This window comes from Gossypium arboreum, chromosome 9 (genome assembly GCF_025698485.1).
Source record: "Gossypium arboreum isolate Shixiya-1 chromosome 9, ASM2569848v2, whole genome shotgun sequence".
In the NCBI taxonomy this organism is placed as follows: domain Eukaryota; kingdom Viridiplantae; phylum Streptophyta; class Magnoliopsida; order Malvales; family Malvaceae; genus Gossypium; species Gossypium arboreum.
The window spans coordinates 79856238-79871303 of NC_069078.1; the positions used below are offsets into that span (position 1 = coordinate 79856238).

General features: G+C 34.6%; 1 long non-coding RNA gene across 1 annotated transcript; it reads left to right on the forward strand.

The window, feature by feature from the left end:
- The first annotated feature begins 12251 nt into the window (after nt 1-12251).
- On the forward strand, nt 12252-13694 carry LOC128280649 (uncharacterized). Its single transcript, XR_008270743.1, has 2 exons — nt 12252-12325; nt 13500-13694. It is a non-coding gene; the product is annotated as an uncharacterized LOC128280649 (long non-coding RNA).
- The last annotated feature ends 1372 nt before the right edge of the window (nt 13695-15066 follow it).

Consider the following 15066-nt stretch of genomic DNA (forward strand, 5'->3'; position numbering starts at 1 on the left):
TACATGGAGATAAGATTCACCATCTTCGATCTGCTCTGCTGCAACTTCAGGGAGATAAGATATTCAATTTTCAGTCTGCTTTCTTGCTACCTCAGAAAGATAAGACTCATTATTCAACCTACTCTCTTGCTACCTCAGAGAGATAAGGCTGATGGTTTAAATCTGCTCCATTGCCGATACATAGAGATAAAATTCACCATCTTTGATCTACTTCACTTTTGCTTAGGGAGATAAGGTCTTTAATCTTCAGTCTGCTTCCTTGCTACCTCAGGAAGATAAGACTATCATCTTCAAACTTGCTCTTTTGCTACCTCAGAGAGATAAGGTTTGGGGCTCAATCTACTCCATTGCTGATACATGGAGATAAGATTAGCCATCTGCGAAGATCTGCTCCGCAGCAACTTCAAGGAGATAAAATCTTCAATTCACAATTTGCTTCCTTGCTACCTTAGGAAGATAAGACTCACTCTTCAACCTACTCTCTTGCTACTTCAGAGAGATAAGGCTGGTGGCTTAAATCTGCCCTATTGCCGATACATGAAGATAAGATTAGCCATCTGCAAAGATTTGCTCCGCTGCAACTTCAGGGAGATAAAATCTTCAATTCTCAATCTGCTTCCTTGCTACCTCAGGGAGATAAGATGCATTCTTCAACCTGTTCTATTGCTACTTCAGAGAGATAAAGCTTGAGGCTTAAATCTGCTCCATTGCCGATACATGGAGATAAAATTTGCCTCCAATTTTTAGTCTGCTCCACTGTAACCTCAGGAAGATAAGACTTGTATATCGAGCCTGCCCCACTGCAACTTCAGGGAAATAAGGCTGACGACTTAAATCTATTCCATTGCCAGTACATAGAGATAAGATTTGTCATCTTTAGTCTGCTCCACTACTGCTTAGGGAAATAAGACCTACAATCTTCAACCTACTCCACTGCCATTTCAGGGAGATAAGGCTCGTAATCTTTGATCTATTCCGCTGTAACTTTAAGGATGTAAGATCTGACTTCACCGATGTTACTACACCGTCCTCTTAGACCTATCCTGTAGACTCGGTTTTATGTATCATACTTATACCAACTAATTAGGATACTATGATCAAAATAAATCAAATGCTCCTAACTAGATGTGATGCTTATGTTAAATAATTAGGATGCTATGATCAAAATGAATCCAATGCTCCTAACCAGATGTAATGCTGATGTCAAATAATTAGGATATTATGATCGAAATGAATCAAATGCTCCTAACTAGATGTGATGCTTATGTCAAATAATTAGGATGTTATGATCGAAATGAATCAAATGCTCCTAATTAGATGTGTTATGAATGATATATGAATGCAAAAAATGGAAATGATCTTTTTTAAATGATCTTTTTTAAATGCTCAAGGTATCATCGTTCATTATTCACCAAGGCACTATCACTGATTTATTATGCTGCCATCCTGTTCGGCTGGTGTTCTTGACAAAAAACCTAAAGAAACAATCACATTCTGCTCAGTAAGCTTGCTCCGCTGTAATTTCAGAGTCCCTTACAATTTAGCTTATGGGACATAAAGTTTAAAATTCCCACTGCAACCTCAGGGGAATAATCATTTGATTTCTTCTATCCACCCTGTAACCACTCAGAGGTATAGAATTTGCATTATCTTCAATCAATTTGATCTGTTAAACCATTCCCTGGGTGTAGTGAACAGATGTATATGACTGATATCTACATGAATGCAGAATACCATTTTTTCCGAGAATAACCTCATTACTCGTTCTTTACCGGGATTATAACACCAATTAATATTTTTGACAGAAAATCCCAGGAATAATCTCAATTTGGGCTTTAAATATTTCCAACCCTTAAGCTTGGTGAGTTTTAAACAATAGTCCTGTTTCAGGCTCTTGTATTATTTAGAAACTCCCCAAAGTAATACATGAAACTTCATTTATGAAAGTATTATTAGTCCAAAAATCGTTATTTCAATGCAAAATGCTTGAAAAAGATCATAACCATGGAAAAGAAAGGAATTAATTGAGAACATAGCTCGAAATAAACAAGCAAATGCAACCAAGAAAGAAATCTATTAGAACGTGACCTGAAAAGAACAAGGTAATCCAAGATAACAAACAAAAAATGGGTAAAAATGGAAAGCTAGGTGCCCCAAATATTGCAGCTTGAACTTCTCTGTACCAACTTATTGAAGACCATTCTAAGCTCAATCTGTGTTTATGGGATCCAGAGTACTTTGTCAATGCCCTAAGACGTAACATTCTTCTTTCATTGTTAATTCAGGCATAGCAAGACTATTGTATGCCCCATTTTAATCCAAATTTAAGTTGTCCTTTTCGGGTTTTCAACTCAAATCCCCTTTGGTCTCAAAACGCCCTTTGCGGGTTTTCGCCCTGGCCTCTCCTTTTTCTTTCTTTTTTCAATTTTTTGATTGATTGATTCATTCTTTCTTTTTTTTTTTTTTTTTTTAAAAAGTCTCAAGGCGCCCTTTGCCGATTTTCACCTTGGCCTCTCCCATTTTAGGTACAATACTCTTTGACTGCATTTTGAATGCTCCAATTTGGGCAAACCCTGCTAGTCAATATCAATTCTTAACCAAAACAGGCCTTCTTTACTACATAAGGTCCCTCTTAGATTGACATATTTCTTCCTTTGAAATCTTTTTGTATACGAATGATCTTCTTATGGAATTCTCGAGGATAAACCTTTCTGTCATAAACCTGCATCATTTGACTGTATCGGGTATCCTTTAAATTTGATTGATCATATCTGATTCTTCCAACTTTAATTTTGCCAAGACTCAAAGAAAAAGAATCTCGTTTTCAAAAAACTATTTCAGTCCTATAAATCAATGTGTTGCCCCGTTAAAGGTTTCGGCCCACGTTCGATAAACATAGAGGGTAAATAATAACTTCTTTATGCCAATTCTTACAAGACTCAGTCATTTTTCACTATAACCTTTGTTCTATTATTTGTTTTTCCTTTTTTCTATTTTTGAACTTTTGTTTTTCTTTTTGAATGCCTTTACTGCACTGTGATATGGTGTCTGATCTTTGAACAGACGGCAAACTTTTGACATTGCGCAGTTGTATTTGAAGGTGATCTTTTCTGACATTACTTGTTAGCAACCTCTTTTTTTTTTTTGGAATTTGATGATTATTGATCTTGTAATATTGACATATGAAGCGACCTTCACCCCCTTCGTGAAGTAATCAATGACTACCAAGATGAATCGATGAGAATGGCCTAATAACATCCTTGTCCCATATAGAGAAAATCTGTGAAGAAATGAATGTGGATTTAACCAATGCAATCCCCTTCCATGGTGGATTAACAATACCCAAACCTCATGGCTAGCATGGCTACCATGAAACCTTCAACATGTGTCCTTCTGGCATTGTATAGACATTTTGTAATATATCTCGACATGATCATGTGAAAACATCTTTGAATTTCTTGAAGCAACTCAATGACAATTCATTTTGTCCTTGTGGTGACTCAGGTTTCAATCTTTGCCTCTTGTTCACAATGTCCATTAACCTTTCGTAAAGTAGTTTTTTCATCTTGTTCTACCGTCCTTAACAAATCAGGAAATAAGTCACAATCTCTATCATCTTCAAAGTTCTGAGATCCGCTTAAACACCTATCTCACCCCAAAAGGGAGTTAGTTACAGCGTTGCTTATGTCATTGATATCTAGGGAAAGAAAAATTCCAAGGATAATTATTTGTATGGTATGATCGTGAATGAAAGATCAAAGCATATTTAAAAAGAAAATAGTCTAAAGAACAAAAGAATATATAAAGAATGAAAGAATAATTATTCAAAAAGAATGCATTTTATTGAAATAAAAAATTTTGGACACAAGCCTATTTCATAAAAGGATTCTTATTGCCCCTAGGCTTAAGGCAATAAGCGTGTTTTGAATATTACTCTAAATCAATTCTAAAAATACAAGGATCTCTTCCACAGTCCCATTGTTTAAAATACCCCCAAGTACATAAGGGTTTGGAAACTTTTATTCCCTGTCTCTTTGGATACGTCATTCAGATTCTCTTTGATGATTAGTGGTTATAACCCTTGGCTGGCCTATGTTGACCAATTTGGAAGGCATACTCACGATGTTCACTTCAGTTGCCTTGTTTCCTGAAGTTGACCTTTTGGCACTTTTTCCCATATTTATTTTCTCATTTCTTATTGCATCTTCAATCATCTCACCGGACATTACTATATCTGAAAAGCTCAGAGTAGCACTTCCCAACATATGATTAATGAACGGGGCTTCCAGAGTATTGATGAAAAGCATCGCAATCTCCTTCTCCAAAAGAGGCGGTTGGACTTGTGTTGCTACCTCTATCCATCTTTAGGCATATTGCCTGAAGCTCTCCTTTTGCTTCTTTTCCATATTCTGCAGGGTAATTCTGTCGGGTACCATGTCTGTTACATGGCTATAATGCTTCATAAAAGCCTGTGCTAAGTTCTTCCATGAATGGATTTTAACACGACTCAATTGATTGTACCATTTAGCTGCTGACCCGATCAGACTATCTTGGAAGCAATGAATTAATAATTGGCCATTGTTAACATACCCTGTCATCCTTCGACAGAACATTGTGATGTGAGATTCTGGACAACTAGTCCCATTGTACTTTTCAAACTCTGGAGTCTGAAATTTTGGCGGGAGTACTAGATCAGGAACCAAACTCAGATCCTTAGCGTCAATCCCACAACAGAAGTCAACATTCTCCATTGCTTCCAATTTTTCCTCCAACCACCTATACCGATCCTCAAGTTGTCTTGGCAATTCCCTCTCTACTTTTTCCATTTCATCTAGATCAGAAACTTCAAGATTGGTTGGGTTGCCCCCCGGGTTGGAGCCTGAGCCTGTCGGGTAATCCCCTGGTGCAATGGTACCATTCTGATATTGCTGGGCTCTAATAATAGGTACACATTGTGGACATGTCTGAGCATTTGTCGGGTTGAAACCTGGAGGGTAGAGAGGCTCCTCATTCTCCTTCCCAGTATTGATCATGGAACTTTTCTTTTCTTCAAGCCCCTTTGTCAGCAATTGAGACAACTGGTTCAACATATTCCTTTGAGACTCTAACACCAGATCTCTCATATCCTGCCTAATCTTCGCCAGTTGCTCTTGCATCTTTATTTGTAACTGGTCTTGCATCTTCTTTGAAGTTGTTCAAGTCTTTCTAATCTTTTGTCCATATCTTTTGTCTTAGCACGGGTACCGTAACGACACTTGGTTGGTAAGTTTTTATTGGTTCCCAGATTAACTGAAATGATTTCAACTAATTAAGGACACTTTTATGAAAATTTAATGCAAATGATGAAATGATGCAATACAAATGCAAATGCATGGGATGAATGTAAAAGAAAGAGAAGTGTTGATTTTCAATTCAATTCCATTAGAACAACTTTCCCAGAAAACAAACCCTATACATAAAACGGATTACAAATACGACTTTACTTTCATATTCCAGGCGAAGACATCGATCCCTTTTCTTCGTAAAATATAAATCTCACAAGCCTCTAATAAATGCCTCCACTAGCTCTTCTTTGCTTGATCCAGGCCACGACTCATTATCCTCACGACGTTGATTAGCTCCATTAAGAAAATTGAGATGCGACGGCTCTCGAACAATCTTTATCATCTTGAATTTTCAGGTAAGGACTTGTTTTTCTCCATGAACTATCAGCCTTCTTCCGTCAATTCAAACAACCGTATTATAATCCACTTCATCCGGAAATTCGTTTTCTTATGACAAACTGTTCTATTTAGCAATCAAATATGAATCAACACCTCCTTTCTATGATGATGTAATGCAGTGCAATTATAAACAAAACAACAACAAAACACGTTAGTACAAGTGAAATAAATATCAAATAAAGTACCTATTCAGGTGACCACTAAATTTGGGCAAGGTTCTACGTAAGATGGATTCTCAAGTTTCACTATATGTGGTTCGGTTCTAGAGAAAGGATACCTGAACCAGTAGATTCCTCAATTCTCACCCATTATAGGTTCAGATAAATCGAGTTCGATTCAGGGGAATACATTTCCCTATGACCATGCGGAGATGAAAAACTCACGAAATCATAGGTACGAATATATCCCGAAAGCAATCCATTAGCCCATACGGAGCTGAAAACCTCACGAAAGCATAGTTTCTTACTCCCACTTAACAGGTATAACCACAGCGGTCATGCAATGTAATGCCATATTATTCTACAAGACTCGAACCACAATAATCATGCAAACGAATGCAATTAAAAGAATCATGATTTTCAAAACAAATTTTCAATTCTTTGACAAAAGGACAGCAAATAATCAATTTTATAGCCTGACTCTCTTTGTTCAATCCCCAGTGGAGTGGCCAAGCTGTCGAAACCCTTTTTATTTTGAAAGCAATGGGGATCGACTTTTGAAAACAAAAATGTGGAGTCGCCACTAATCTCTTGATTTAGGTGTGATTGGACCACCTATTTAAACGCTTTATTCAATGAAAAATAAATTTGGTTTAGGTAAAATAAAGAAAAACGGGTTCGGGAGTCGGTTACGCATGAGGAAAGGTTAGCACTCTCATTACGCCCAAAAACTGGTACCAAATTGATTTGATGCTGTCCTTATATCAAAAGTTTTAAAAGAAAAGATTTTCCGAAGTATGAAAAAATGTTTGAATAGCTCAAATTAGCGGTCAAAAATCTTTCGTTTAAAAGATATGCGGTTTCATATCCAGTACGATTGGATACGATCCCTTATACCTTTAAGATGCGGTCGATTTTCGACTTTTGAAAAACTCATACATTAAAATTATAAAAGGTTATCCAAATATTTGGTTCACCGGAAAAGTCATACCCAGTACGATTGAGCACGATTTTCCGAATTCCCAAAATATTAGATATTACCTTATTTCAGAATTTTTGAGTAACAGAAAATTGGAAATTTGCTCAAAAACACGTTTATTTGCATAAAAACGTGGGATACATGTTTATTGAAATAGTTATTATAAAATACGAAGTTCAAATCAAATTATAAATGAAATATTTAAAACACAAATTCATTCAAAATTGATAATCCACGAGATAACTTAAATAATGTATTAAATATGAAGGAATGATAATACATGATATAAAATAATATACATAATAAATTTATGAAACATGTATATACAAGTAAAATTAGGTATAATACAAAGTAAATATATAAGTTTTATAGGTAATAAAAATTTCAAAAAAACAAGGTCATATACAAAAGGTAAAACTATATTTTCACATAAATTTAGTGATATGTATTTATAAAATTATGTTTATAATGAGAATTTGGAAACAAATAATATATAATTTTACATGAAACAAATTGATTTAGAGTGACGGAACATATAAATAATACGATAAGGATAATGGAATATGAGAGTTTATACAATAAATATGATTTAAAATATGATACTTAAAAGGAATATATTAACATGTACTATAGTAAAAGTAATTTAATATGTGTTATATACATGTGAAGAAATGTTAGAAATAATTGTATGTCAAAATATTGTTTAATTAAAATATAAATTATAAGATTAACTTAATTTTATCATAAATTATATACGTAATAAATTTAAAAACACAATTAATTATGAGTTTATTAAAACCTATATGTATAAGAATATCATAGCTTTAATAATGGATGTAAATTAAATATAAGTACTAAATATATGTTTCATCATATTTTAAATAATACATAAAATATGTGGGATTTTTCCTTTAAATAATAAAAATATATAATAAAATATATGAATAGATCTAAAAGAAATTATACGTATCAAATAACATACTACTAATAATATACATAGAATAAAATCAACTTCATCATAAATTATATATATATATATATAATAACGTATAAAATATTATGCAGAATGTTAAAATGATATAATATAAAAGGAATTTAAAAAAATAATTTTGAAAAGAAAAAAACTATCAAGACAATTCAAAATGTACATATAAAAAAAACAAGATTAAAAGATGAATGTTAAAGTGAATTTTAAAAATAGTAATGAAACATACAAATTGAAATAAAACTTAATTGAGATAAAATCAAATTGAAAGGGGGCAATTAATAAATAAAATAGATCATTAAAACAGAAAAATAAGGGACAAAATGCAATGCGTGTGAACGTACGAGGATTGAAAATGTAAATAATCCGAATATCAAAATGCAATGCTTAAGCGCGTATCCAATTGAATTGGCGCACAAATTCTTGGGGCAAAATTAAAAAAAAAATCTGAAGTAGGTTTGATCGCGCGCTAACGCGAAAGGAGGGGACCAATCGAGCAAATTGACCATCTACAACAAATAACCAAACATTTCCCCATTGAAACGGTGTTGTTTCTTCCCTTTTATAAAACCAAATATTTCCTTTAAAAAAACAAAGAAAACAATCAGCCTATTTTAAAATAGCCCTAGCCCCTTTTTATTTCCCCATAATTTTCTCCTCTCTTGACCGATTCTCATTCTCCCAAACCACAAGCTACACATTCAAGCCTGGGGAACGATTTTTCAGCCTTGAAATCCTCTCTTGGCTTTGATTCAAACAAATCAAGAAAGAAAACTATGGCGCATTTGCCAGGTAAGACTTCACTCTCGCCTTTTTTATTTTCGAAATCAATGATGAAAGACCGAAGGAAATGAATCGCAAGAAAATTAAAAGGTATGGAGAAACTCGTATTGGAAATCACCTTTTTTATTTTTAATTGCTTTCTTTTTCAATATGCGTGTGTATTGCTGGGAAAAAGGATCCTATTTACATCGTTTACATTCGGTTTTATAGCCGAAAAATAATTAAATAAAAATACAAAAAATACTTGCTGTAATCTGTTATTGTTTGCTGTCATTTGCTGTTGTGGTTTTCATTTGCTGCAGGTGTGCATGGCGTGGAGGAGTTATTTGCGGAGCATGGCACGAGTGGAAGAATTGGCTAAAGGCTGTGGTGGTTGAAGCTTCTAGGGTTTCTGCCGAAAATTCCCTAGGTGTTTTGGGCTTGGGTTATTTTGGGTTATTTAGGCTATTTGGGTTAAGTTTAATAATTTGAGCCCGTTTATTTTGGTTGATGGGCTATGTAAGAAATGGACATTGGATTATTTTTGTTGTTTTATTTTATTTTTGGTTTTAGTTTTGGTGTAGGCTAGGGCACAAATTGGGTCTTACAGCTGCCCCTCTTTGCTCATTATCGTGTAACGAGAATAGAGCAAAGACTTTAAATAGGGCCAATTTTGCCCGGTTTTGCTGAATCTTGTCTGTAACTTTAGGGAAATAGGATTGGTGACTTAAATTTGCCCCATTGCCAATATATAGAGATAAGATTCGCCATCCTCAATCTACTCCGCCACTGCTTTAGGGAAATAGATCTTCAATCTTCAGTCTGCTTACTTGCTACCTCAGGATGATAAGACTAAAATCGCCGATCTGCTCTCTTGCTACCTCAGAGAGATAAGGTTAGTGGTAAAATCTGCTCCATTACCGATACATGGAGATAAGATTCACTATCTTCGATCTGTCTCACAACTGTTTAGAGAAATAGATATTCAATCTTCAATTTGCTTTCTTGCTACCTTAGCAAGATAAGAATGCTCTCTTACTACCTCAGGGAGATAAAGCTGGTAAAATCTGCTCCATTGCCAATACATGGAGATAAGATTCACCATCTTCGATCTGCTCTGCTGCAACTTCAGGGAGATAAGATATTCAATTTTCAGTCTGCTTTCTTGCTACCTCAGAAAGATAAGACTCATTATTTAACCTACTCTCTTGCTACCTCAGAGAGATAAGGCTGATGGTTTAAATCTGCTCCATTGCCGATACATAGAGATAAAATTCACCATCTTTGATCTACTTCACTTTTGCTTAGGGAGATAAGGTCTTTAATCTTCAGTCTGCTTCCTTGCTACCTCAGGAAGATAAGACTATCATCTTCAAACTTGCTCTTTTGCTACCTCAGAGAGATAAGGTTTGGGGCTTAAATCTACTCCATTGCTAATACATGGAGATAAGATTAGCCATCTGCGAAGATCTGCTCCGCAGCAACTTCAAGGAGATAAAATCTTCAATTCACAATTTGCTTCCTTGCTACCTTAGGAAGATAAGACTCACTCTTCAACCTGCTCTCTTGCTACCTCAGAAAGATAAGGCTGGTGGCTTAAATCTGCCCTAGTGCCGATACATGGAGATAAGATTAGCCATCTGCAAAGATTTGCTCCGCTGCAACTTCAGGGAGATAAAATCTTCAATTTCCAGTCTGCTTCCTTTCTACCTCAGGGAGATAAGACGCATTCTTCAACCTGTTCTATTGCTACTTCAGAGAGATAAGGCTTGAGGCTTAAATCTGCTCCATTGCCGATACATGGAGATAAAATTTGCCTCCAATTTTTAGTCTGCTCCACTGTAACCTCAGGAAGATAAGACTTGTATATCGAGCCTGCCCCACTGCAACTTCAGAGAAATAAGGCTGACGACTTAAATCTATTCCCTTGCCAGTACATAGAGATAAGATTTGTCATCTTTGGTCTGTTCCACTGCTGCTTAGGGAAATAAAACCTGCAATCTTCAACCTACTCCACTGCCACTTCAGGGAGATAAGGTTCGTAATCTTTGATCTATTCCGTTGTAACTTCAGGGATGTAAGATCTGACTTCACCGATGTTACTACACCGTCCTCTTGGACCTGTCCTGTAGACTCGATTTTATGTATCATGCTTATACCAACTAATTAGGATGCTATGATCAAAATAAATCAAATGCTCCTAACTAGATGTGATGCTTATGTTAAATAATTAGGATGCTACGATCAAAATGAATCCAATACTCCTAACCAGATGTAATGCTAATGTCAAATAATTAGGATGCTATGATCGAAATGAATCAAATGCTCCTAACTAGATGTGATGCTTATGTCAAATAATTCGGATGCTATAATCGAAATGAATCAAATGCTCCTAATTAGATATGTTATGAATGATATATGAATACAAAAAATAGAAATGATCTTTTTTAAATGATCTTTTTTAAATGCTCAAGGTATCATCGTTCATTATTCACCAAGGTACTATCACTGATTTATTATGCTGCCATCCTGTTCGGCTGGTGTTCTTGACAAAAAACCCAAAGAAACAATCACATTCTCGCTCAAAGAAGCTTGCCCATTGTAATTTCAGAGTCCCTTACAATTTAGCTTATGGGACATAAAGTTTAAACTTCCCACTGCAACCTCAGGGGAATAATCATTTGATTTCTTCTATCCACCCTGTAACCACTCAGAGGTATAGAATTTGCATTATCTTCAATCAATTTGATCTGTTACACCATTCCCTGGGTGTAGTGAACAGATGTATATAACTGATATCTACATGAATGCAGAATACCATTTTTTCCGAGAATAACCCCATTACTCGTTCTTTGCCGGGATTATAACACCAATTAATATTTTTGACAGAAAATCCCAGGAAATAATCTCAATTTTGGCTTTAAATATTTCCAACCCTTAAGCTTGGTGAGTTTTAAACAATAGTCCTGTTTCAGGCTCTTGTATTATTTAGAAACTCCCCAAAGTAATACGTGAAACTTCCTTTATGAAAGTATTATTAGTCCAAAAATCGTATTTCAATGCAAAATGCTTGAAAAAGATCATAACCATGGACAAGAAAGGAATTAATTGAGAACATAGCTCGAAATAAACAAGCAAATGCAACCAATAAAGAAATCTATTAAGACGTGACCTGAAAAGAACAATGTAATCCAAGATAACAAACAAAAAATGGGTAAAAATGGAAAGCTAGGTGCCCCAAATATTGCAGCTTGAATGTAACATCCCGAAATAGAGCCTAAACGGAATAGTGGTTGCAAAACTACAAATCCGAGGTAGAAAAATTTATTTTATTATTATTTTGAGGTTCATGGTATGATTGCATGATTGTGTGAAAATTTCGTGATGAAATTTTATGCATAAAGTGCTTAAGTTGAGGTTAGGGACTAAATCGAATAATTTGCAAAACTTGAATTCTAGAAGTTTTTAGTATGAAAGTACTTTGGAATATTAATTAGGAGGGTTTAAATAACAATTTGACCAATTTTAAGTTCATGGAAAAAAATTAGGGCATGGAAGGAATTTTTGAAAGTTTAGTAAGGAAGGGTAATTTGGTCATTTGGATATTAAATGAATTAAAAAGGGAAAAATAACACAAAAATGGTCATCTTCTCAATTAGTTTCTGCCGATTTTTGCTCTCCTCCATAGCTGGGGTTTCTTCAACTTTCAAGCTTCATAGTAAGTGATTCCAAGCCCCGTTTTTAATGATCATTACATTTTTGGAGTCCCGGTAACTTGATTAAGCTTATTCTAGCAATAATTCAACCTAGGGTTCATAGTTGGAAAAATACCCATGGCTGAAATTTGTGTATTTTGGCGTTTTATGATAGAATATGAGGTTTTAAATTATGTTAAACAACTTATGCTACTCGGTTTTAAGTGAAAACGAGTAAAATGGCTTAAATTGGAAAAAAATACCAATAGTCATAAGTATATGTTAGAGTGTGATTTTGATATTGCCATAGAAGGGAAAAATTATCAGCATGTCATAAAACATAAGAAAATAGGATGAAGTTTAATTTACGAGCCTTGGGGAAAAAGTGCAAATATGTGAAAGTTTAGGGGTAGAAATATAATTTTGCAAAAGTTTGGGTCAAGGACTGTTTTAATAAATGTGAATATTAAATAAGTTAAATTTGCTATTATAGATCAAGAAGAACGAAATTCGGGAGTAGATCGGGAAAAGAAAAAGTAAAGGACTAAATTGTAAAGTTTAGTCACATTTTGTATCAAGGTAAGTTACAGTAAATAAATGTAATATTCTTTTATTTTACATTATTATTGGCAACTTCCAGCATTTATATATTTATGTTATGAAAATATTTAAAGTCGAATTTAAGGTGAAGTGACAGAGGAAAAGTGTTAGAAAGCCCCGGTTGAACCCTAGGAATGTTAGGATATTAGGGTTGACAGACGTAATGTAAATGAGCCATGTAAGTCCATATTAGAAATATGGATTTGGAGACAGGATTGAGCCATGTAAGTCCATATTATATATGGCATTGGAGACAGAATAACTCATGTAAGTCCATGTCAAAGACATGGCATTGGCGAGATATTGATAGAGCGAACGACCTAGTATCCTTAGTATTCGAGTGGTTCAACGGGTCAGGATACGAGTTAAATTACAGTGAATTAACAGCAAAGGAAAAGTAGATTATACTTATGAAAAGGAAAGGTCGTAAGAAAGAAGGTAAGGGAATAAAGAAGAAGATAGAAATTGAGAAGTAAAGAAATTTTTGATGTTAGATGATATTATGCATAATTATCCATTATGTTGAATGTTGTGATTTATTTGCTTGTAAGCTTACTAAGCCTAGTGCTTAATCTCTTTATTTTCTTCTTCTTATAGTACTTATCTAGTCACTCGGGGATCGAAGGAAAGGTCGGAGGCCGATCACACTATCAAAGAAATAACTCGGTATAATTAGACGTTTTGTTTTGGGTATGGCATGTATAGAAACTTAGCTACTTTTGGTATAATATGAACAATGAATGATGTGTAAATACTTTCTAGTGATTAGCTAATAAAATATCCGATGATATACATGTTCATTAATATGTATGATTGAATGGTGATTATCACATGAAAATTATGAAAAAATGTGAAAGTAACCTAAAAATGATTCAAGTAATGAAATGACGTAATTTTGAAAAATCACTAAAATTGTAGAAACATAGTTTGAAGATGAATAATATATGAAATTAAATCTTATTATGTATATTTTCTTATGGAATAAGCAAAAAGGTAAAGGTATTATATTTTATGAGATATCGAGTTTCAAAGAAAGCAGGTCGAGCGATTTCTGGATCCCTGTTTCAACTTTAGAAATTCACCATAAATTGTAAAAAACTAATTATAAGGTGTACTTTATATGGTTAGAATCCTTGTTGAATATAGTTTTAAGAGAAATAAACGTCTTAGTCATATGAATTTTTTACAGGAAGAAACATGGTTTGTAGTAAGAAGAGGTTAGTGCAGTCGAGTTTTGAAACAGGGGAAACTTTAACTAATAAATTGTACTAATTGGCCGAGAAAAAAATTCTAGAAAAAAATTTGTAGATAGATATATGAGTCTAGTTTTAGGAAAAATTACAGATCTTAATTTTGAGTTTTGAAACTCGAGAAATGAATTTTTAAGCAACCATGACGCAAAAAATAGTTTATTCCAAAAATTAAAATAAGTGGTTTAGAGTTGTTTAAAAGGTAAGATAAGTTTAGTAACACCTCAAGCTTGCCTCCATTGACGGTTTCGAGCATGGGGGTGTTACATTTATTGGTATCAGAGCAGGTTTAGTCGGTTCCCGAAACAGTTAGTGTGAGAAAAAGTCTAGCTATACATGCCATACTTGTATTTTGATAGTGTGACGACTCCTGACGATTTTTAAATATTTTGTTTTATAGTAATGGATCCCGGACGAGCTAGTGATGATGATGTAGAAAGTAATGCGCCTGCTCCCGCAGAAGGGGCAGCGCCATCTGAGAATAGGCCAGTAATAGTTGATCAGGGAGGAGTGACTCGAGAAGCTCTCTTCCGAGCTTTGAATGATTTGTTTGCCGAGTTCGTTCGTACGAATCCGACAGTTAGACCTCCACCCCCTCATGATTCTCAGGCTACCCATGTAGCTCAAGCTTCCCCAGTCACAGGTACAGCAGTAAGAGAAAAGCCACTAGTAGATAGAATCAGGAAACAAGGGGCAGAAGAGTTCCGAGCAACAAAAGATGATGATGCAGAAAGAGCAGAATTTTGGTTAGAAAATACTATTAGAGTCTTTGACGAATTATCTTGTACACCCGAGGAATGTATGAAATGTGTAGTATCACTTCTTAGAGATTCAGCCTACTACTGGTGGAAGACACTTGTATCAGTTGTACCAAACGAGAGGGTCAATTGGGATTTCTTTCAGGAGGAATTTCG